Here is a 24,848-nt window from a genome sequence, read left to right as displayed (position 1 = left end):
AGAAATAATGAAGTAGTCTTGATCCAAGAAGTGTCTCTAGAAGTTCCAGCCGTGGAAGAGTTATTTTTTTGATGAGAGCTAATCGGCTTTTACTGCAAACTAAATGGACTGATACCATATTTGTTGTGGTGCATCGTACATAAAGGACTGCTCCGTAGGCCTTTCTTGATGCGTCGCAAAAGACATGGATTTCTGGCTCAGTGTTTTCAGATGCACCAACCCATCGGGGCATTTTTATGTGTGAACATGATGGCAATGTTGATACCCACATTCGCCAGCGTTTGCTAAGATCAAGGGGTAAAAGCTCATCCCATTCAATTCCTCTTGACCAAATTTCTTGAAAAATTATTTTTGCAGTGAGGGACACAGGCGACAACAAACCCAGTGGGTCGTAGAATCTAGCAGTGTTTCGTAGTACTTCTCGCTTTGTGGCAGGACGATTTATAACATTGTCGGTAACATTGTTGTGAACAACACTGAGCGTATCAGTCTGTGTTTTCCAGTGGACTCCCAGTACCTCCGTATTTGTAGTGTTTATGACACCTTCTGATTGCCATATTCCAATCAGTTGGTTTTAATTTGAGGCCCACTTTGCCATTGGTAGACTGATCTGTCCCATGAGTGATGTAAGCTCATAATATAAGTTAATTACGGCATTGTCATCTTTAGCACCTGCTACAAAATCATCCACGTACATATTATCTTCAACAAGTAATGCAACTTGCGGAAAATTCGTTTTGTGCATTACAGCAAGTTCTTTCAGCGTGGCTGCAAGAAGAAACGGACTGCAGGTAAGTACGAAAGGTAGCCGGGTGAAGCGGTATGTAATCCTTTCGTCAGTTGTAATATAGTTTCCTTATTGATCTACGATTACTTTGTACCAAAAAACCTCCTGAGATCTCTATCTTTCCTGTGAAGAACTAACTGTAGAAATGCTTGTTTGCTATCGGCAATTAAGGCTACTCGATGTAGATGATATCTCAGTAATATTGAAAGAATGTCAGGAAGTAAATTAGGACCTATTTCTAAACAGTCATTCAATGAACGTGCATTCTGGTCGTGCGACGAACCATCAAATACAATCCTCCATTTTATGACACCTAACTTTTCTTTCTTCACTGCATGATGTGGCAAATAAAATGCGTCACGCAATTTCTGTCCAGAAGGGGTCACTTCCACATGTTTCTTCTTGATGTGTTCTATCTTTTGCGCCTGGTAAATTTGTTTCAGTTTCTTGTCCTTCGTAAATTTTTTCTCCAGTCTAGCAAATCTCTTGTCTGCTTGCTGAAGATTATTAGATAACATAGCGTTGGGTTTTCTGGGGAAAGACACGACTCTACTTTTGTCTTCGATGCAGTAGGATTTTGAGAAATCTTGCAATAACGCCAATTCCTTCTGATTCAGAGTTGTTGTTTCATCTTCTGTGATTCCCATTGTTTCTAAATTCCAGAAACGTCGTAAAATATCGTCTGTTGTTGTCGCTGTCTCTAAACTGATGTAGTTTGCCGTCACAAGGTTAGCCGTGGTGCTTGATTTGCTTCCACTATGAATCCAACCTAGAATGGAAGGTACCAGAACAACCGATGACGTTAGTCGAATCGGAGGGGAATCTTTAACGATTTTCCAATAGTAATCTGCCTCGATAAGAATCTCGATGGGAAGATCTTCTGTACCATCCCTTAGGTCCGCAAACTGAAGTCCCCGTGTGTGTACAAGTTTTCTTAAATCGGAAGGCACAGCTGGGTGTCCGGAAAATGAGTATGTGCTTTTAAACGCAGTCATAGACGCCTTGGAATTAGTCCATGTACCCTGTAGTGTGAATTCTACGACTCTACGATGTGTTGAAGTTGCGGATGGCATTTCAAAGGCGTTGACAGATAGATCACGATGTTTTATAGTTCTTAAACCTAGCTCATCAATCAGGAACTTGGAAATGAAGCTTGACTGACTACCGCTATCCAGAACGCAGCGAGTAAGTTTGCTTAATCCTGCGGGTCCACTGACCCAAACTCGAGCTGTCTGAAGATAAGTAAAACCTGCTGAACTTACGTCGATTCTTCCTACAGATGTAGAGCTAATTTGCTGAGAAGATGAAGAATAGGCAGCAATGTCAGTACAGATAGCTTTGTGATGACTTTTCTTGCACTTAGAACATGAGACCTTGCCCTTCTTACTGCGGTTTCTAGCATTATGACCACGGTTTAGACATATAAAACAGCGATTATCTTGCTTTAGTTTATCGATACGTTGTTGGCTGTCAGTTACTATGTTGCAGTCTTGGGCCCAATGAGAGCGAGCTTCGCAAAATACTCAATACGGTTGTACCGGTACTTCTCGTTTAGGCTTACGCGGATTTTTCGCTTGCTTTGAATTTATGTGAAGCGCTGCTGCAGTGGGCGTGAAGCTGGGAGATGACTGATATTCTGTACGAATCTTTGGTGCAGTGAGAGCACCACGAACTTCTTCTTCCAAAAAGTTAAGTAGTTTCAGTACATCTCCTTCTGCTACTTCGGTTCTTCTAACATGAATGACTCGTTTCTGGCACATTTCAGCGGGAAATGCACGCAGAATTTTCGGAGTGAGAATTTTACCGTATGCCACGACGTCTTCTCCTAAGGCATGCAATGCAGTGCTTGAATACGATGGTTACATTCCAGGAATGTACTGTTCAGCGTTTCAGGTGCCGCTGACTGTACAGGCTTTAGCGCATCCAAATAATCGAGCTGCGCCTGTATAATGCGATTGCTATCTCCGTATCTATTCAATAAAATTTTCTTTGTTTCTTCATACGTGTTAGCCGTTATAAGTATTCCATCTACTAGTAACTTCGGTTCGCCTGACAGATACCTTCGTAGGAAAACATTATGTCTTACTGCATTATGTCTTACTAAAGACGGCTGTTGTAAGATTGTTTACGAGTGCGCTTGTGAATAACTTAAACGTTTAGCAAGCAGCGTATGCGCAAACGTAAGTGAACGGAAACCTTTTAACAAAACTAGCTACTCTGAGTGCAAGTTTCAGGCTTGCAATACAAAGCCGCAAAAATTGTTTTGAAGCAACCAGTTCATGCTATCATATTGTATTGGAGTGGACTTAGCTTGTGATGCGGTCCGACGTCGTCTCTTGTTTCCTACAGCGTGAAGTAGGCCGTTAATTGTTGCAATCACGCAGGAAATAGCAATTTCTTCCCGGGTTTCGGCACCAAAATGTTACGGACACACAACACCGTGATTCCAATACAACATTAATTTTATTTCTCTCCAAGTAACGTATATCATCGAATATAAAACATTAATTCAAGGATAATCAATATTTTCAGAGTGTCTATAATTACAAATATCAACCCGCAACAGTTTTCAAGTATCTTTGATGACTATTTAGTTCGAGGATTTTGCTGCCGTTATTGTAACGCTCTCAATGTAACTTTGTTGTATTTGATAGGAATATTTTTTGTCTGTATTTTAACTGTCTACTGTAGGACCACTTCCCAGTCACCTGGGATATCCTTTCATGTATTGGCATTATTCAACATAATTCTATGTTGTCTACATCAATTACAGACATTACACTAGAAGTATTGTTATTAAATTATTCCTTTAATTTTTATTTTGTATTTCTGTATATTTTATTAACTCGAAATTCTAGGCAAGCATGGAGTATTTGACTAAAGTATCACAGCTACAGGCTATTATTTGCAGCGAATTAGCTGCAGGGGAGGGAAGCAGACGTGCCCGGCTCAACCCTACGATTACGTCGAGGTGTTGCTTATGAAGAGAGTTGTGCATAACACAAGTACCAAATGTGCGAGCAACCATAGGTAAAGACGCAGCAGGTTTGCTCATATGGGATGCTGTCTAGAAGAGCAACTCAGCAGCAGTAACCGTTATGTACCGTAGCAAGCTTTATATGCACATCAAAAAAAGTTTTGCATCAGCTCGTTTCTGAGAGTTGCAGAACCTGTACAGAAAATTGGAATAGAGATCAACACAAACATCATTTCCACCCTTTTTATTGCTCATGAAAACCACACATTGCATGTTGTAGCACAATACAGCGAGACCTTGAGAGGTTGTGGTCCAGACTGCTGTACATACCGGTACCTCTAATAACCAGTAGCACGTCCTCTTGCATTGACGCATAACTGTATTCGTCATGGCATACTATCCACAAGTTCATCAAGGTACTGTTGGTCCAGACTGTCCGACTTTTCAACGGCGATTCGGCGTGGGTCTCTCAGAGTGGTTGGTGGCTCACGTCGCTCATAGACAGACCTTTTTAATCTATCGCAGGCATGTTTGATAGGGTTCATGTCTGGAGAAACTGAAGGCCGCTATAGTCGAGCGATGTCGTTATCCTGAAGGATGTCATTCACAAGATGCGCACGATGGGGGTGCGAATTGTCGTCCATGAAGACGAATGCCTCGCCAAAATGCTGCCGATACGGTTGCTCTGTCGGTCGGAGGCTAGCATTCACGTATCTTACAGCCGTTACGGCGCCTTCCATGACCACCAGCGGTGTACCTCGGTCCCCCATAATGCCACCCCAAAACAGCAGGGAACCTCCACCTTGCTGCAACTCACTGGTCAGTGTGCCTAAGGCGTTCAGCTTAACGGGGTTGCCTCCAAACAAGTCTCCAACGATTGTCTGGTTGAAGGCATATGCGACAGTCATCGGTGAAGAGGACGTGATGCCAATCCTGAGCGGTCCATTCGGCATGTTGTTGGGCGCATCTGCACCGCGCTGCATAGTGCCATGGTTGCGAAGATGGACCTCGCCATGGACATCGGGAGTGACGTTGCGGATTATGCAGCCTATTGGGCACAGGTTGAGTCGTAACACGACGTCCTGTGGCTGCACGAGAAGCGTTATTCAATATGGTGGCGTTGCTATCAGGGTTCCTCCGAGCCATAATCCGTAAGTAGCGGTCATCAGCTGTCTCTCTGTATCACCTTCATGGCCGAACAACATCGCTTTGATCCACTCATAGACGCCTGGTCGCTTCCATTCTTGAGAGCCCTTCCTCGCACAAAATAACAATGCGGACGCGATCGAACCGCGGTGTTGAGCGTCTAGGCGTGGTTGAACTACAGGCAACACGAGCCGTGTACCTCCTTCCTGGTGACTGGAACTGATCGACTTGCAGACCCTCTCCGTCGCTGCTCATGCATTGTTATTACATCTTTGGGCGGGTTTAGTGACATCTCTGAACAGTCAAAGAGACTGTATCTGTGATACATTATCCACAGTCAACGTCTATCTTCAGGAGTTCTGGGAACCGGGTTGATGGAAAACTTTTTATGATGGGTGTATATCCTCTTCTGCTAGTGCTGTCACCTGCCATCTGTGAGTGGTTATTGCACGTTGGCGCCGAACATAGGTGATGGACCGTGAACCAGACTGAGGATAACTAGAGAAATTCCAAGATGATCAGTATGAGGCAAGAAAGAAAGTATCTATGTCGTTGTAATCTAAGGTTTCATGTTGTTATGACAAATGCAAAAAAAGAGAAGTGAAAGTTGGAAGGGAATACAGACATCTTGGAAGACGAGAGGTTTATTACAGCAGAAACCTGACGTACCTGTTGTAAAACTGTATTCTGTTATTTCAGTGCTTCGACAAGTTACTGAGTGATGTGAATATAACACAGAATTTTGTTAGTAGTTCCTACGGCCTAGAGTTGATTTCTACAGTTTGTGAAGTGAATACCTAGAAGCTAACGCTAGGTAGATGTATAATGTTCAGTCAGAAAATTCAAGTAGATTCTACAGGGATAGATACAATACAAGGGCAAGATACACCCTTTCTACTCTTTCGACCCACTGTAATCACGCCAAACGAAGGAGCGCGACGTGCAGGTCGTGAGAGCTTAAGAGCTAATTATCAACATATCTTCATGTCTTCCAGTAAGAGTAAAGATGCCGACAAGACTACAGTTAACAAAGCATTGTTCGTCAATTTGATAGCTGTGCACATGACATCTGGAATACCAAAGGCAGAGTCAGAAAAGAAGAGTTAATGGAATAGTATTTGCAGAGTAGAATTGGCAAAAAGTAGTGTTGCATAGTTTAATAAACTTTTCACTAATATGAAGAGTCAGATAGAAAATAAAAACCTATTTGAAGGAAACAGGATATAAACCGATTGAACTGAAAGATTTGATAAATGATTTATTGGTGTTGTTCTCCCAGGAAGATAATCCTGTTTTTATAAATGTTACAAGAGCTATATCGGTTGGTGTCAAGCACGTATAAAACGCTGTTAAAGATTACGGTAGAACTGCAGATCAGAGGGGAATGTCATACGGAGGTACGCGCCCAGTTAATGCTCCTGCGACAACAAAACCGATAACCGCAATAACATTCGACCTGGAGTGAAAAACCTTGGGGCATATGAACGTGAAGACACAGGACCTGTCTTTACAGCAGGTTCAGAGACTTGTATCGTTGAAACAATTGAAATTATTCAAATAGAAAACGAAGAGAAAAATTTAGAGGAAATTGCAGAGGTTAAATCTGCTCAAAGATTATTAGTGTGAAACGTAAATATAGTTTCGTTAAACGCTTAGTATTACCATAACCTTTCCATTCTTTGTTTCTTATTACATTTGAATAGCACACAATTAAACCAAGAAAAAACACCTAAATAAGTCCGAGAACTTGCTGCCACTGCTGTTCACGATGAACATTGATTCCACTACTTTCCAACTGTCTGTCGGTAGGCTCGTCTTCATCAGGACTCTCATTTCCTTCTTCTTCATCTTCTTCTTTCCTTTCCTCCAAATGATACTGAAAGTGAAATTTCAGGTGCTTAGCGTTGTTGTGCAATGCAGCACACGTTGCTACACTCAGTTTCTCTAAAGAAATTCTTATACAGATGATAGGAGATCGTTTCTTCAATTGACAAAGGCTTTCTCCACTATGGCTCTTTCTCTGGCACGGCCAAAACTGAATCTTCACTGATCAGCATTCCTTGTGGGCTTAAATAGAGTCCATACCCTGAATCACCAATTAAACAAGTATCCCCGTTGTAGCCTGAAATTATATTTCTAATTGGGCTACATCCCCATATTCTAGCTACTTGCAAGCTACTAGGCCACTCTGCGCTTATAGTATCAAATTTCTCACCAGCATCTACGGTGTCCTGCACCTTAATAAAGACAAAGTCTTTGTGACTGATGTGTTTGTTAACATGTAATGCTTGTTTTCTTATTTCTATTTGGGTGCAATCTGAAGCCCCTATAAAAATTGGCAGTCGAAATATTTTTTGCCATACTTGCTTAACCGTATTAATTTCCTGCGTTTTAGACGGGAATAGAATCAAGTCGTGATCTTTTGAAACTATCTGATCCATAACATCGTTCACTGTTTTACATGCTGTTGTACGGTCAACTCCAAAACCCTCTGCCATGCCGGTCTGAAATCCAAGATCGCCCACACAACGAAGAAGTATCACAGTCCATTTTCGGGAAGTCAAGGCTCCACGCGTTTCATCACATACTGGCATAAATTCGGTAGTTAAAAAGTTCACATTTTCAGTTTCAAATTGTAAGAGTTTTTACATCTAATAACAACCGTCCGAAACTGATAGCATTTCTCATGTCTGACCGGCAGGAACGTCGCCATGGGGCAGAGCGACGGGCAGTACTTAACAACTTGCATGCCCCACCACCATCTTACGAACAACCTAAATGTATCTCAATGAGGAAACTAAATTCTGCTCTTTATTCACAACTTAAATCTCCGGAAAACCCAAGATACATATTGGCATATTAGAATCTACGTTCTTTAGTCACATACAACTTCAGTCAGTTTTAAAGAAAATTGAAAACCGAAAGGTAACAGAAAGTGATAAAACAAAGGCAGAATCACTGAAAACTGAAGACATGACCCTACAGTGGGCACAGTTACACGTAATAAGTCCATCATGAGAAACGAGAAAAGTACCGGTTTCTTGGAAAACAGTAGAAGTATCGTCTAATAGCTCTAATCATGAGAGCGCAGAGTTTTCAAAAACTCCAAAGGTATAAGGCTCTTAAATTCAATATAACTTATGACTTGTATGTAGGAATAACAAAAAAGAGACTAAAGAATATTAGAAACTTTGTTTGGAGTAGAGAAAGATGATTTTAGAAAGTGGAGCTCAGCTGTTTAAAACTTTTATTTTGAAACATATAATAGAGAAAAAATTGACAGACAGACAGATGTACATAGCTTTCTTAGACTTGGCTAAAGCTTTTGATTATGTTAACAGAAGCAATCTCTGCCCGATAATAGCAAGTGGTCGACATCCCACAAAGTTAATTAAAGTCGCGAAAAGGGTAAAATCACTATAAAATTAGGAAAAATAAAGACTGAAGAAATTTTTGCAAACAAGGGGCTGCAAAAAATGTGTTAACTGTTACTTACCCTTTTTATATTCAAGTAAACGACAGCATCAAAAGCTGAAGGTAATATTTAGATGTGCACAACATAATACTCTTGAGCACGTTTTTAAGCAACGAAGGCTTTATATCTTAAAGATGAGTAACCCCAGAACATTATGGCACATGACATTACTGAATGAAAATATAGAAAATATGTCAACTTACTGGTTTGTCTCTCCCCAATATTTGCAGTGATTCTAATAGCGAATGTGGCTGAAGAAGGTTGTTTTAATAGTTCCAAAATGCGCTTTTTCCAGTTTAAATTATAATAAATATTGACACTTAAATATTTTAAAGTTTTCACCATTTTTATTATTTCTTCTTCATGTGCTACAGTTATAGTTAGTATAGTACCACTAGATGTGCAGGACTCAATATGTTCTGTGTTTTTAAAATTGAGGGCGAGACCATTCGCAGAAAAAATAAGAACCATATTAAAAGTCGAGACAATTGAAAGAAGAATAAATATGAGTCGGAACTGGTTGCACAAACATGGGGATATGATGGACAAGGTTTTGGGAACTTTCTAAATAAAATGGAAGAAGGTGCACAGAACGATAAAAACAAGATTGGAAGACAAACTGTGAAATTTAATTGATGAGGTGTAGAGGAAGATACGCAGTATTAAATAAAATGTTCAAAATTATTTATTTATTTGTCTACCAGGTTAACTGTAGTGGCTGATTATTTATTGAAGACTGAAAGCATAGTTCCAGCGTGACTGTAAGGGTTTGACTGAACTGAAATTTTATATATATGCACCACGGCCCCGTTTAAACTTTTGAGCCATTCTCATGTGGTATTAGTATATAGATGGATGTCAATAACATTTTTGCCTTGATCACGTTTTAATTTTGGCGTATCAATGGAAACTTGAACTCACGTATATTAATGGATATGTGTTATGGAGTAAAGTCTCCAATGACAGTAACATTGTCAACAGTATTTGTTATAAACAGTTTGGCAAACGAATTAAATAAGACAAGTCTGCTACGTGTCAGAACTAGTGTCGATGTACTCATATGATTTACTGCACTACATAAAAATACACAGCGCAACAGATTTAAAGGATCACTTTTCGAAATGCCTTTATTCGCACTCCTTGCAACGCTTAAGTTTGAAATTTGGCACAAAGATGTGAACAACCTTCCTCTGTAAAGCTTCAATAGCGTGGCGCTTCAAACAGCAAGGTGGCGACAGTTGCGAAAAAAGGCCACAGCTCAGAAGTTCATGTGGCGTGTAAGGTGTTTTAATGGTGTGACACTGGCGCCAAATCCCACCACAACTCTGGCCAGTGCTACCGTGCAAATGTCACACGACCCGAAGGTCCTCACACCCACTCTTATCAAGCAACGACAAGTCTTGAAATCACGTGGATTTCTTATGAGTGGCTTAGGAAAGCATTCCAGATACTGTCGCTCGGAATCGCACGAAGAGGCCGCAGGGCGTGGCATAGTGTCAATGAAAGCACCCCTCTCCATGGTACGTTGATTCCCAGAAATTTCGCAGTCGAAAACGACAGTTCGCAGTGCTATGAGCTACAGGACGAGGTTGTTGTCAACCTTTGGCGCTGCTAAAACCCACAGACGTTTCAACCCTCCTCTATGGACACTGTGTGCCTGCGTGCCCATTATGGAACCAATAGGGACCATTCAGAACCATTCGACGAAATTTGAATGAGACCCGAAGCAGGTAAGGGTGCTTAGCTTTTCCAATGCTCCTATTCTTTGTCCTCCTGTGGCGTTGTTACGGAGGGGAAAGTGAAATTGACTTATGCGTGAATCAAACGGCAAAGGGTCCCTCTAAGAACCACACCCTGCAAAACCCTCGCTGCTATTCGCCCAGCTTTATTGAGAATTATACAAATGTCTTTGTAGAAACAGAACCAGTGACGACGTGTTAGGCGCTTGGAGACTGGCAAACCCTTCTACACCTTCAGATTCTGGATAGCTTACTATCAGGCGCAAGAGGCAGCAATGTACGAGGGTTGTCCAGAAAGTAAGTTCCGATTGGTCGCGGAATGGAAAGCACAGTGAAAACCAGAAACGTTTCATTTGAAACAATTAGGTACACCTCCCACCTACTTCTGTACATAGTCGCCGCTCCAACTTCGAGTTTTGTCGTAGTGTTGTATCAACTTTCCAATATCCTCGACACAGAAAGCAACCGCCTGTGCTTTCAGCCAGTGATCTGCACTGGTCTGCAGCTCGTTGTCTGTGGAAAATATTTGTCTTCATAGCCAGCGGTTCTTGTGAGCAGAGATGAGACTCAGGGGGAGCCAATTACGGACGGTATTGTGGGAGGTCAAACATTTCTCATCGGAAACGCTGCAGGAGCGTCTCCATTTCCCCTGCAGTGTGCGGCCGAGAATTGGCATGAAGAAGGAACTGCTCGACAGTTGCGTCATGTGGGCTGCATGACACAGGCGAAATCTCTAACCAGGCCTTCACACATGACGGGAGACGCTATTCCCTACGCATCTTTACGTGCTCACTGTTCACTCAGAACTCAAAAGAGCGACGCGACACGATCGAGGGGCATACTAGAGACACTGCCCAACACATGTGTGCAAAGCTTTACCGGATTTTTCCAGTGGTTTCCATTTAGCGACCGATCGGAACTGACTTTCTGGACAACCCTCGTAGATGTGAAAGAGGACCAGCATAGCTTGCCTACAGGCGCTTGGTACTCTCGTGACGGGTTCTGCCAAAAATCTCAGTTGAGGTGGTTTTTATCAACGAGGATTTTGCCGAACTGGGGAGTCACGGAGAGACCTCTTGCCATTTTATTCACCCATGTGCCACTGTCGCATCCTCCCATGACCACGCCACAGGAGGACACAAAAATTAAGCTGTGCTGGAAACGGGGAAGAACAGTGTGTCATCAGCATTAGTCCTTACAACGTCTACCCCCTCCAGGACACTGGATTCGAGCTAATACAGTCACAACGTGGCCCAAATGGATAAGAATACAAACTTAATAATTACTATAATTATCGAGCACCTGTGTCTGAAATGGACGAAAATCCTAATACTGACACTGTCGTTTGCATTTTAGCCACGAAGCAATAGTCACTACGGATATCCGTAGATAAGCCGTGTGTATCCACATCGAGCAAACATCTGTCCGCAAAGGAGCTATTACTGCGGGTATCTGCATCCGTGCAGACCTTCATGAACACTTGGTAGAAGTGTGCCGTACTCTTTGACCAGCACTTTTTTCCCGTATTTGGAATGGCAGTGACCGCCGTACACACCACCCTGTCTCGCGGCGCGGCGCGGACGACGGTCCGTGGTTGCGCGACGCACGCGGCTGCCCGCGTCCGACGAGCGGCGCCCGAGGCCCGCGTCTGAGGCGTCGACTGAGTGGCGGCGCCCGCGGAGCCGCGGCCTTGCAGTGACGCAACGAGGGCCTCCATTGGCTGACGAGGCGCACCGGCCGACCAATAAGCGTTCTGCTTCCGCTCGTGCGCCGTGCCCCTGCCTGCGGAATCGCAACACGCGCACCGCGAGCCTAGGGCGCAACAGCGTACGGGACGGTTGATCCGCTACGTAACCGCTACTGGCACCAGTAACTGAAGCGGGCCACGCGACTGATGTCTCGAGAAACAAATAGTTAAGCTGAGAAAAAGGTTACTTTACTGTAAGTAATTTCTGATTTCATAAAGCAGGAGTTGCGCGACTTTCTGTCACTACGTACCATATGACATTTTTAGAAATTTGGGCTTACCATTGCAGCGGTTTCACTTTTTAACGAATCCTCTGGTTGAGCAGGGGGTAAGGATTGAGAGGTCATAGCCGCAGGGGAATTAGGAACGGTACGGGCCGGGGGATAATTTTCGCTTTCTTGATTGGTGCTGACAACACACACACACACACACACACACACACACACACACACACACACACACTATTTTTGCGTCGTGCCGATCAACTAATATGTATGGTAGAAGCGTGACGCACACAAGTAATATGATTTTGTGAACCATCTTTTTACAGAGTCGTTCATGACCACATGTGATGCATATTTGTAAGAAACAATAAGAAATTAAATTAAACTGGTTCTGATACAGATATTCAGTGAGTAATAGACGAATGACGTTTAAGATACTGGATGACAGTTATTGAACTATATGAAAAAAATGTAAATTAGTTACAAAATGCGCCTTGTACTCACTTTATTCCACACATAAACGTCACTACAGATATTCAGATTCGGGTTATGACATGTTAGATATGCCTGACATCATTGGCAATGATGTGGCGCTGACGAATAGCGAAATTCTGCACGACTCGCTGAAGCGTCGGAACATTGATGCTGTCGATGCTCTCCTGAATGATTGCTTTCAATCAGCAATGGTACACCTTGCCTTTAATATAGCCCCACAAAAAGGAAACGCATGTGTTCAGATCCGGAGAATATGGCGCCCCGTACCAGTGGCCTCTGGGTACCCCAGAGCTAGAATGCGGTGCCCAGAGTACTCCTCCAGGACATCAAACACTCTCCTGTTCCGACGGAGTTGAGCTCCGTCTTGCGTGAACCACTTCTTGTCGAAATCATGGTCATTTTGGATAATGGGGATGAAATAATCTTCCGAAAGCTTCATGTACTGTTCAGTAGTCATCGCGTCATCAAGGAATATCGCACCGATTACCCCGTGACTGGACATTGCACACCACACACTCGTTTGTTGAGTGTGAAGAGACTTCGCGATAGCAAAATGCGGATTCTGAGTACTCCAAATAAGCCACTTTTGCTTACTGTCGAATTCATCCAAATGAAAGTAGGCTTCGTTGCTCAACCAGACCACAGCATGCGCATACTGATACCCATCATGCCCTGCGGCCAACCGTGCAGTTTGAACGTCTAACGCAAACGGTTCAGAAGTTATGACGATTTTATTTCACATACTTCAATAATTGTCACCCTGTATTTACTAAACTTGTACATTAGAAATAATATAAACTAGCTGTAAACGAGAGTAATAATATGAACACTGAATATAGTAAATTACAGTCCGAGAGGCTGTTTTAGGTACGAGTACCACTGTCTGGAAACCTCAGGCGTAAATTGCCCTGAGGCACGCACTCTTTTATTAATAAAGATTGGAACTCCCATATTTCAAACGCGTTCAAAAGTCTAATTATTTCAGAAGCGAGTTAAAGTGTTCAGTAGTTAACGTTATGCACGAAATTGAGGAAAAGTTTAGAAAAGAATTGAAACTATGCATAGTTCGTTGGAAGTCGCTAAGTGCTCTAATTATGAAACACTGGATGGTTTAAAGCTAGCTTTTGAAGCATCTCAATGTTTACGACGTCTATGTCCTGAACTATGTCTCGTACAACATAATTTTGCAGATACTCGTACACTGAGCGGTTTGTGTAGATAGTGTCAGCAAAGTGGTGTGACTAATGCTTGTGGTAATTAATAATAAATTAAAACGTCATGCTGATGCTGAAGTTTTATTGTATGAACCGTGAAAAAGTAGTAAGTGATGACTTCTTTTCTTTAATCACTGGAAGTCGATAAGTGCTCTCATTCTAAAATACCGGAGGAATGAAATCCGTGTATTTGTATGGCGTCTGTTACGCTTCCTCAAAAAAACACGGTTTCTAACTGTAATATTTGTCTTTTTAACCCTTTCATGCTTAAAATTTATTCTGCATATATTTGAAAAATGAAAGGCCAAAAACTGTCTTCCTTTCTGATAAATAATACACTCGCACTACCAAAAATATTTAAGCTAACCGATTCTGAAAATCTATGAAGTGGGACAGATGTGTCCTGCGAACCTAACTAGATCGATGTTTTAATGTGAAACTAGGAATTTCAAAGTGAAAGTCTTAATTTTAGAAATATCGTATTAGGACGTCAATTACGGAAAAAGTATAACAATCAGCAACAAAACATATTTATTTTCCTGACAAAGACAAACATGAAATATCGCACACAGGTTTTGATGTAACCACACACCAATGTTTTCTACATTCACTGAAGTTTTCTGGAGCATATATGTCCGACTACATAAAAATTACGTACAAACCAGCAGAATTACTGAGGTGCGTAGTGATGTTCCAAAACAACGTCTATGAAGTATAAGAAAACACAATCAGTTACTGCAGACATTCTTGGGAGGAGACACACTGTAGACACACGCCGCCCCATGTTATTGCCCACAGCCTTATATATATACGGTCAGTAGCATTTTTCTCCAAGTTCAGAAAGCATCTCGCTGCACACTAGTACACGACAAAAATGGGATATAGACGTCCCAACGACAGCAACTGCGTATGACTTCGGTGGGACATATGCGTCCAATAAACCACGAAAGGACTGAAATTCCACCAAAAGACTATATCTTTTAATGAGTAGATTATGACAGCTTATTAAATTTGGTCAATAATCACGCGAAATACTGAAAATTAAATTTTTGTTGTCCTTGGAACCTGTTAGATGAGCAACCTGCAACTGGTACCAGGTTCTGGATCCAGGATATAGCCAGCCGCTGTGGCCGAGCGGTTCTAGGCGCTTCAGTCCGGAACCTCGCTGCTGCTCCGGTCGAAGGTTCGAATCCTGGCTCGGGCAAGGCTGTGTGTGATGTTAGGTTTAAGTAGTTCTAAGTGGCTTTGAGCACTATGGGACTTAACATCTATGGTCATCAGTCCCCTAGAACGTAGAACTACTTAAACCTAACTAACGTCAGGACATCACACAACACCCAGTCATCACGAGGTAAGTAGTTCTAAGTTCTAGGGGCTGATGACCTCAGATGTTAAGTCCCATAGTGCTTAGAGCCATTTTAACAATTTTTTTTTTGAGTTCCAGGATAGTCGCTTAATAATGCACATTGTTCTCCACACTGGTGTGACTACATTTCAAAAGCATGAACAATCACCTTTTGCAGCGCGGATCACTGCAAGACATACAAAAAGAGAGTCAGTGAGGTTCTGGGAGGTGCCGACAGGGTGTAGAGCCATGCCGACGCCAGTGTCGTGGCCATGTACGCTAGGTCTTTCGGTTGACGAACGATGGTGCGAACAGCGAGTTCGAGGGGGTCCCACAGATTCGCGATTGGGTTTTAATCCGGGCAGTTGGGCGGACGGCAGTTTGGCGGTAAACGCATCCTGGTACTCTTCGAACCACGCACGTATACTACGAGGTATATGACAGGTTGCACTGACCTGCTGGTAGATGCCATCGTGCCCATGGAAAACAAACTGCATGCCGAGGTGGACATCATGGTCCTCAAGCATAGATGCATACTTGTGTTGATCCACTGTGCCTTTAACCAATGCGGCACGCGAATAGTTTAAAGGCTGAGTCATCTCGGAAATGTTCCCATTCTTGGTCCGAAAGCCAATGGAAATGGAAATGCCGTGTGGCTAGGGCCTTCCGTCGGGCAGACCGTTCGCCTGATTCGGGTTGACGTCATTTCGGCGACTTGCGTGTCGATGGGGATGAAATGATGATGATAAGGACAATGCAACACCCAGTCCCTGAGGGGAGATCTCTGACCCAGCCGAGAATTGAACCCGGGGCGTTAGGTATGTCATTCCGTCGCTCTGACCACTCAGCTACCAGGGGCCGAAAGCCAATGATCATGACGTATTGGACGTCAGAGAAAACTGCACGTTTTCGCGTCCCCCTGACACACTTTTTGTACCCTCCACTGTTAGCGCTGCTACCTACCATCTGTGAGTGGTTATTGCACGTTGACGTGCAACATAATCGGTATTCACAGTAATGTGACTGGACGTGTAGATTTCTTGAGCACATTTTCTAGATAAATTACAGACTGATCAACATCAATGCAATGTGTGGCACTCACTGTGACATGGAATCTAACAGCCTCTAAACAGCATCTTGAGGAATTTTATTACCTGCCATGTAAAGCCGCACAGCTACATGAAATTGCTGGCTGGAGGCTGGTAAGCAGAAACGCATCATCCCATTGCATCGCAGACGTATGAGGGGCTGGATAGACTAGTCAAGGATCCTTACATTCCTCAATGCGTTTGTAATGTGAGCTACAGTGCGGAGTTTTACATTGTCCCGATGGCGTACGCCACTTGGTACCCTCTTCGTGACGAGTATGACAACACAGGTCATCATTATTATCACGTACCGGTGAACATTCAGCTTCTCTTCAACAATTACCAAATCAGCCCCGTTTTTGTATCCGGTCTGTCCCTAAACCATGAGTCGAGAAGTGGGAGTGGTTTTGGTGTCAAGAGTCGATGCTGCCTTTCACCAGGTCGTCTACGGACATGGCACCGACTTCACCGCCATAAGCAGAAACGAGACTCATCGCTAAACTCCACGGAGTGCCACTCAGTGCCCCGTCACACTTTGGCTCTACACCGTGCACGTCTCTTGTCTATGGTATGGTGACAATGATAAATGGTGCATGATAACACGAGATCTAAACTCCGCTTCCACCAGTAACCTGTTCCTGATGGTTCGTTGTGACTGCCTGCCTGTAATCACTGTCCGAATTTCAGCTATTCCCATCTGCGTATTCATAAGAGCCAGTCGAATAATTTTCCGATCTTCTCGTAGCTTGTACCTTCTGGAAACAATGGGGCATTTTTTACAACACTGTCATCGCGAGTTCGTCTCATCACCACTCGTTCTGCAGGTACTTCACTACAGCCAACTGCCCTTGTGATCTGTTGGTATGATGATCCCATATCCCATGATTCGACATTTAATTAAGTGTGGCGTTAAGTTGTATGTGCATATCACAAAGGGATGCTGCGTTATGGTCTCCAGTTGAAACGTTCCACTTACACAGACACCAAATAGCCGTGACGTACTACAACTGTAGGAATGGCTTTTTTCTTTACTGAATTTAAGTTCGTATAAGGATGAAAATTAACATGTATGAAGTCTTCACGGGTTGTCAGCCGAGTAGCATCGTCGTCTCGCAGCAACGTTTCGATGGAATCCGTCTTCATCATCTTCAGGCGAAGATGATGGAGACGCATTCCATCGAAACGTTGCTACGAGACGAGAATGCTACTCGGCTGACAACCCGTGAAGACTTCATATATGAAATTCGCCGACAAAGCCTGCACTCGCATAGAAAATTAACATGTTCCATATACTAGGAAAAAAATTGAAGTATTAGTTGAGTGACGTTCGGCCAAAGTATTTCTGACGTAAAACTTTCCATCTACGTATTTCCGTCAGTGAATTTAACATTACGAATAGGTTTTTTGTATCATTACCCCAAATGCACAATATTTACTTCCCGCAGAGCCAACTGTTATTTAACATGCAAGGGATAGTCACGACCTCTTCAGGATCTGAGCTTCAACTGAAAAGTGGTTATATTTTGTAATACAGGCATTCCCGACTCTGTTACCAGACGGGTGAGAGTAGAGCAGTTCATATAGCCAAATAACATGAAAGGCAAATGTGAAGGTTTACTAAATGTTTCATGAAATTATTAAAAGACAGTTAGAAACTAGTCACCAATAAAACTAAGTGTAGACGCCCCTGCAATGGAAAATAAAAATATTGGTCTGTAGATTTACTACTTGTTGGCTCAAAATGGCTCTGAGCACTATGGGACTCAACTTCTGAGGTCATTAGTCCCCTAGAACTTAGAACTAGTTAAACCTAAGGACATCACAAACATCCATGCCCGAGGCAGGATTCGAACCTGCGACCGTAGCGGTCCTGCGGTTCCAGACTGCAGCGCCTTTAACCGCACGGCCACTTCGGCCGGCTACTACTTGTGGTTCTTTCCGTCTATGTCGTGTTCCAATTCCATATAAGAATAGCATTTTTTTTTTGTAGTTATCATAATGTGTTAGTAATTAAACGTTCTCGAAGTCTAGACAGATATTTTTACTCATCGAATGTGCCAGCTATTTATGATATGCGCCCTAACTAACGTCAAAACACCCCCTCCTTCCAGCTCCCCCACCCATAAAAATCGCAGAATGTATGAAAATTATTAGTAAACACACGTAGGGTGTCCCAAGAAAGTTTAAATTCCATAACATCAGACCTTTGGCACTCCAGCGAAGCGTTGTCTTTACCATTCGTGGCTAAATCCGCAGGAGAGAGTTTCGGAGCCACAGTATTCGAAGATCATACTACTGCTACGGAATTTAAGTGGACAGAACTGCCATCGAAATGGCGGGAGCAGAGAAAAAAGTAACAGCTAGTCATATTGGAATACATATTTGACTTGCATGGAGAAGCGCTCAGTAGTCACAATATCGCACTCTACCTGGTTTATGCGGAGCTTGGCTAAAAAAATAAGAACACCAGGGAAAGCATACAATACAGCTTACCTTCTTCCGATGAAGAATGATAGAATATACAGTGATTTGGCTGAGAATATACTGCTTTTCCTAGGATTCCTGGGCTACACTTCAGTAGTCGCCAAGCGTAGGACGTTTTTGAACTAACGTACCGCTTTTCAGTCCTACTGTAAGCTACCAAGAGAAACTAGGACAGAAAAAAACCCAAAATGTTTCATTTTTAGCCGCTTTTTCTAGCACCGTTCTGTCACTGCCAACTATGTTTCACTGCCATTGTGTCCGCAGCTCGTGGTCTCGTGACTAGCGTTGCTGCCTCAGGATCACAGGGTCCGGGGTTCGACTCTCGGCCGGGTTGGGGATTTTATCTGGGCTCTGGGTGTTTGTGTGGTCCTCATCATATCATCATCATCATCATTCACGCCAGTGGCTCATTTGGACTGTGTAAAAATTGGGGCTTTGTACGGGCGCTGATGACCGCGCAGTTGAGCGCCCCACAAACCAAACATCATCATCATGACTGTAATTATATCCGTGTCTTTTTCTCATACTGCCATAGCCTCCTTCCCTCTTTCTATACCACAAGCACAGCTTCACTCGTATCTTACAGTATTTATTACTTTTCCTCCTTTTTCCCACTGCCTCTGTCTCCTTCTGAATCAGCATAGAAAAGCACAAATTTGTTAACATGCTAAACTTTTTGGGAAAATCTGTATAGGTGCTGAGAAAGACAGAATGAGGCAGCTGGTTCCTCAGTTTTCAGAGTCTTTCAATAAACAGGGGCATATTCATCTTTATTGTTCTCCGGTGGGAGAATTTTTCCAATGGTTCCCTTCTTTTCCCTGCCACAGTAGGGAATGTCACTCGTATAAAAAGAACTTAATGAGTCAGCAAAAATTTGATAGTTTAATGACATGAAACTGCAATAACACAAACTAATTATACACTTCAGGTCAGATTTAGCTGCACAAAGGTTTTGGCTCAAATGGGCTCTGAGCACTATGGGACTTAACATCTGAGGTCATCAGTCCCCTAGAACTTAGAACTACTTAAACCTAACTAACCTAAGGACATCACACACATCCATGCCCGAGGCAGGATTCGAACCTCCGACCGTAGCGGTCACGCGGTTCCAGACTGTAGCGCACAAAGGTTTTGTCTGGGCTTCAGTACTATAACGTCGGTTTCGCAGAACTCTTCTGACGATGACGGAGACACTTCACAGCATATTTTTCCGTGATTCGTCACTTTCTAAACTACGTTTTTCTTCAAACCGGATTTTACATGCGTATTATGTGTGTATAGGTAGGACAGGTTTGAATCTCTGTATCTCGGAAACTGATAAAGATACCAAGCAAATTTACAAATCTGTTCGAGAGAGGGACCTTAGGAATGTGTCGTAAAAATTTCACCCATTTGCTGTGCGTAGCCGTCTTGGAATTCGCGACTGGGTTTTGGTATGAAAAATGGTAAAAAAATTATCTTCGTGATTTTCTAAAGAATCACCCACGAACTAATGGTGCCTTCACAAGCTCATTAATGCCCTCTGAAGACCACATCAATAAGAAAAGAACCAACCGATTTGCTCCATTTCATTTTCCTAAGCTGGAGGAAGTGTGTAATATTCAAACATTTTCCTCTGCATTGTACTATAGTTACAGTAATACGATCCTTCTCTTGGGCATACAAACGGTCCTTAGTTCCAGGGCTGCCCAAGACACTTAATCCTACCTTTCTATCGCTAACAGACCCAGAGATATGAGCCCCAGATGAAAACCGTTTTTACGCGCGGCGTTTAGAAACTTATGAGGTAGCGCATGCTGTTCCCTGCGTACCGATAAGAAATAAATTGAAGTTTGGTTAGTCTTAAATTGCACGTGTAACAACAGATTTTTTTTTACCACAGCTATTAACTTTAATGAGATTGAGTAGCACTCCTTTTTTGTCACCAACAGATTTTTTTTTTAATTTGGGGGAATGGGTAGTTGCTACACGGGATAAACAAGCAGTTGTTATGAGTGGCGTGTGAGCTCATTGCAGGAGTTCAGGTTAGCCAACATGAACGTCACCGCCATGTACTGAAAATGTTCCCTCCAGATAATAGTAGCCCACGATCGACGTTTTGGCGCTCACAGCAGTAGCATATGAGGGAGCTTCTACCGGCAGGAGACGTTACAACGCCGCGGCTATTTAAGCGCCGTGTGGTCTCGCTCATAGAGTTTCCTCTGGGAGTGAGCTGTGGAAGCTACCGTAAGGCTTCAGGATGAACACCGAGCATCGGGGTCGATCGTTAGCTGCTCCCGTCCGGGGCTGTTGGAGACTTATCTCTCGGACTTCGTGAATTCTTTATTGTCTGGATTGTCGGTACATTTAATAAATGGCTAAATAGTTGTCAGCTTTATTGATTAACCGAAATATTTTTGCACGTAATTACCGGGTGGGTATTATTTTCAACATTTTGTTTTGTAATTGTGGAAAGTTCCTAACTTGTGTGTTCAGTTATAGTTTAACTGATTTGTTTTCTGTGGCTAGCGGAACATTATTGTAGTAACTGCGTAATAACTTTATTGATTATATCGTTGTTACAATTTCAATTACTTTTTAATCGTTGTTGAGTCCAAGTTATATTCTCAGTGATTTTCCAAATTAAGACAGAGTCGTTTTGCTTTATTAACTATGACTTAACTGATGACTATTAACGTTAAATGTGTTTTACTCACATTGTTGTGGACGTGGATTTTAAATCAATTAATGTTGAAATGATTTTTCGCATATCAATCTCTAGCTCTCAACCATAAAATCATTGCTGCGCGGGGTAGCCGCGCGGTCTAGGGCGACTTTTCACGGTTCGCGCGGCTCCCCCCGTCGGAGGTTCGAGTCTTCCCTGTGGCATGTGTGTGTGTGTTAGCGTAAGTTAGATTAAGTAGTGTGTAAGCTTAGGGCACAAAAAGATTTACTGATTGTCCAGGTGTATATGCCAACTTCAGAACAAGATTACCAAATTGTAGAGGAAACATACAATGTAATGGAGAGAATAATGGACGATAATAAAAAATACTGCAAAATAGTAATGGGAGACTGGAACGCCATTGTGGGAAAACGGAAAGAGGGAAACATAGTAGGCAGTCATGGTCTTCGAAAGAGAAATGATAGAGGTGAATGGCTAATTGACTTTTGCAGGGAAAGGCAGCTGATAGCGGCAAACACATGGTTCAAGAACCACAAGAGGAGGCTCTACACTTGGAAATCACCAGGGGATAAATACAGAAACTAAATCGATTTTATACTGGTAGAAGAAAGATACAGGACTGGAATCAAGAAGGTTCACACATTACCAGGTGCAGATATTAATAGTGGCCACAACTTACTTATGGCAGAAATAGAAATTAGAATGAAAAAACTGAAGAAGGCGACCATGGTGAAGAAGTGGGATCTAGAGAAGATAAGATCCAACAAAAAACAAATTACAGAAATGCTGTCTCGCGCTTTTCTAAACACATTACGAGAGAAAGAACCACCTGATAATGCCAACGAGCACTGGAATATGCTGAAAGAAGGAATCATTAAAGCAGAACAGCAAAATATAGGATATGTAAAAGGGAAAAGGTAAAAAAAACCATGGGTCACACAAGAAATGATTTCCAAGAGGGAGGAGAGAAGAAAATTGAAAAACAAGAGCACTGAAGATGCAAGGAAGATATGCCGAAGGTTAAATAATGAACTGCGAAGAGAAACAGAGCAGGCTAGAAAAAATGGCTAAAAGAGGAATGTGATGAAATTGAAGAACTGGACAGGAAAGGAAGATACGACTTACCACACAAAAGAGTAAAGACTATGACATGGGAATAAAACAGAGCAGGAAGTGCTACTATGGAAATTTTGAGTAAAGACGAAGAAGTAGTGTACAAAGATCGTGACGGTGTCCTCCACAGATGGGAAGAATATCTAAACGAGCTATATGACAGAAATAGCAAACCAGAAACTCTGTAACTTGAATCACACAACAGTGTAAGTGATGACGAGAAAGGACCAACCATCATACTGGAAGAAGTAAAGTCTGCCACAGCTGCAATGAAAAATGGCAAAGCGGTAGGTAAAGATACGATACCAGGAGAAATATTAAAATGCTTGAACCAAGATGGAATAAGAGAAATATTGAGATTATGTAATAAAATATGTGGCAGTGGTGAATGGCCTGCGGATTTTCTGACAACAGTAATGATTCCATTACCGAAAAAGCAAGGAACCAAGAAATGCAGTGAGCACAGGACAATCAGCCTCATTTCACATGCAGCCAAAGTGATGTTAAGAGTAATTAATAAAAGACTTGAAAAAGTAATGGAGGAGAATCTTGGCGAGGAGCAGTTTGGCTTTAGACGGAATACGGGCACCAGAGATGCAATAGGGCTTCTACGAATCTTGGGAGAAAGGTTTATTGGAAAAAGAAGAGACCTATATATGTGCTTCATCGATCTAGAAAAGGCATTTGACAATGTGTTTTGGGACGAGCTGGCGACTATAATGAGGGAAAAGAGAGTGGACTGGAAAACCAGAAGACTTGTAAACTCATTATATCTTACCAGAATGAGATTTTCACTCTGCAGCGGAGTGTGCGCTGAAATGAAACTTCCTGGCAGATTAAAACTGTGTGCCCGACCGAGACTCGAACTCGGGACCTTTGCCTTTCGCGGGCTTTGGAAATGTGATTACTGCTTACGTAGCCACGTTACATATTAATTCAGTTGCTAACAACAGTTTTTGCAGTAGAGTTTAATGGACGATACTTCGCTGGTTGTACTTTAAGGAATAAATTGAGGTCAGAGTACACAGTAAGAAAAATAGCTTTTCTAGAACATAATGTTTGATATAAACGAGTTAAAATTGCACAGTCTGTTCACGAAAACAAATCAGGAATAGCGCGTTTCAAAACAAAGCAGTGTTCTATGTACACGTCTAGCGAAAACAAACAATTGAAAAGTAATGAGATTTCAGACAGACATTAATAACGGATACAATCGCAGGGAAGAACAAAACAATGAGGCTGGCGTTAGTAGAGGCACGAGCCATCTCGATTAATATCTGCGACCATTGTGTTGAGAGAGCAGTTTGCACCTCTTGTGGAGTTCGTATAAAACAAGACAGGCATCTATGGACAGCATTCCGCACGCGCTCGGGAACTTGCACGATCTCAGTCGGCACTGCACTAGTCGGGCCCTGTGTTGTTCAGAGTACTGGACGATCAGATGCACATAATTGGCTTTGATAAAACGATTTCTCTTCCTAGTTCTAGTGCGACTTGTGTTACTCGACAGTTTATAAAAATTTCTTTATTTGTCTATTTTGCTTACTTATCTCTAGTGATTTCTTGGATTTGTATAAAGCAGCCTGAAAAAGTAACACACACTATTGTTTTTGTTGTGGTCTTCAGTCCTGAGACTGGTTTGATGCAGCTCTCCATGCTAATCTATCCTGTGCAAGCTCCTTCATCTCCCAGTACCTACTGCAACCTACATCCTTCTGAATCTGCTTAGTGTATTCATCTCTTGGTCTCCCGCTACGATTTTTACCCTCCATGCTGCCCTCCAATGCTAAATTTGTGATCCCTTGATGCCTCAGGACATGTCCTACCAACCGATCCCTTCTTCTAGTCAAGTTGTGCCACAAACTTCTCTTCTCCCCAATCATATTCAATACCTCCTCATTAGTTACGTGATCTACCCACCTAATCTTCAACATTCTTCTGTAGCACCACATTTCGAAAGCTTCTATTCTATTCTTGTCCAAACTATTTACTGTCCATGTTTCACTTCCATACATGGCTGCACTCCATACAAACACTTTCAGAAACGACTTCCTGACACTTAAATCTATACTCGATGTTAACAAATTTCTCTTCATCAGAAACGCTTTCCTTGCCATTGCCATTCTACATTTTATATCCTCTCTACTTCGACTATCATCAGTTATTTTGCTCCTCAAATAGCAAAACTCCTTTACTACTTTAAGTGTCTCATTTCCTAATTTAATTCGCTCAGCATCACCCGACTTAATTCGACTACATTCCATTATCCTCGTTTTGCTTTTGTTGATGTTCTTCTTATATCCTCCTTTCAAGACACTGTCCATTCCGTTCAACTGCTCTTCAAAGTTA

Source organism: Schistocerca piceifrons, chromosome 8, assembly GCF_021461385.2.
Source record: "Schistocerca piceifrons isolate TAMUIC-IGC-003096 chromosome 8, iqSchPice1.1, whole genome shotgun sequence".
In the NCBI taxonomy this organism is placed as follows: Eukaryota; Metazoa; Arthropoda; class Insecta; order Orthoptera; family Acrididae; genus Schistocerca; species Schistocerca piceifrons.
This window is presented reverse-complemented; position numbering follows the sequence as displayed.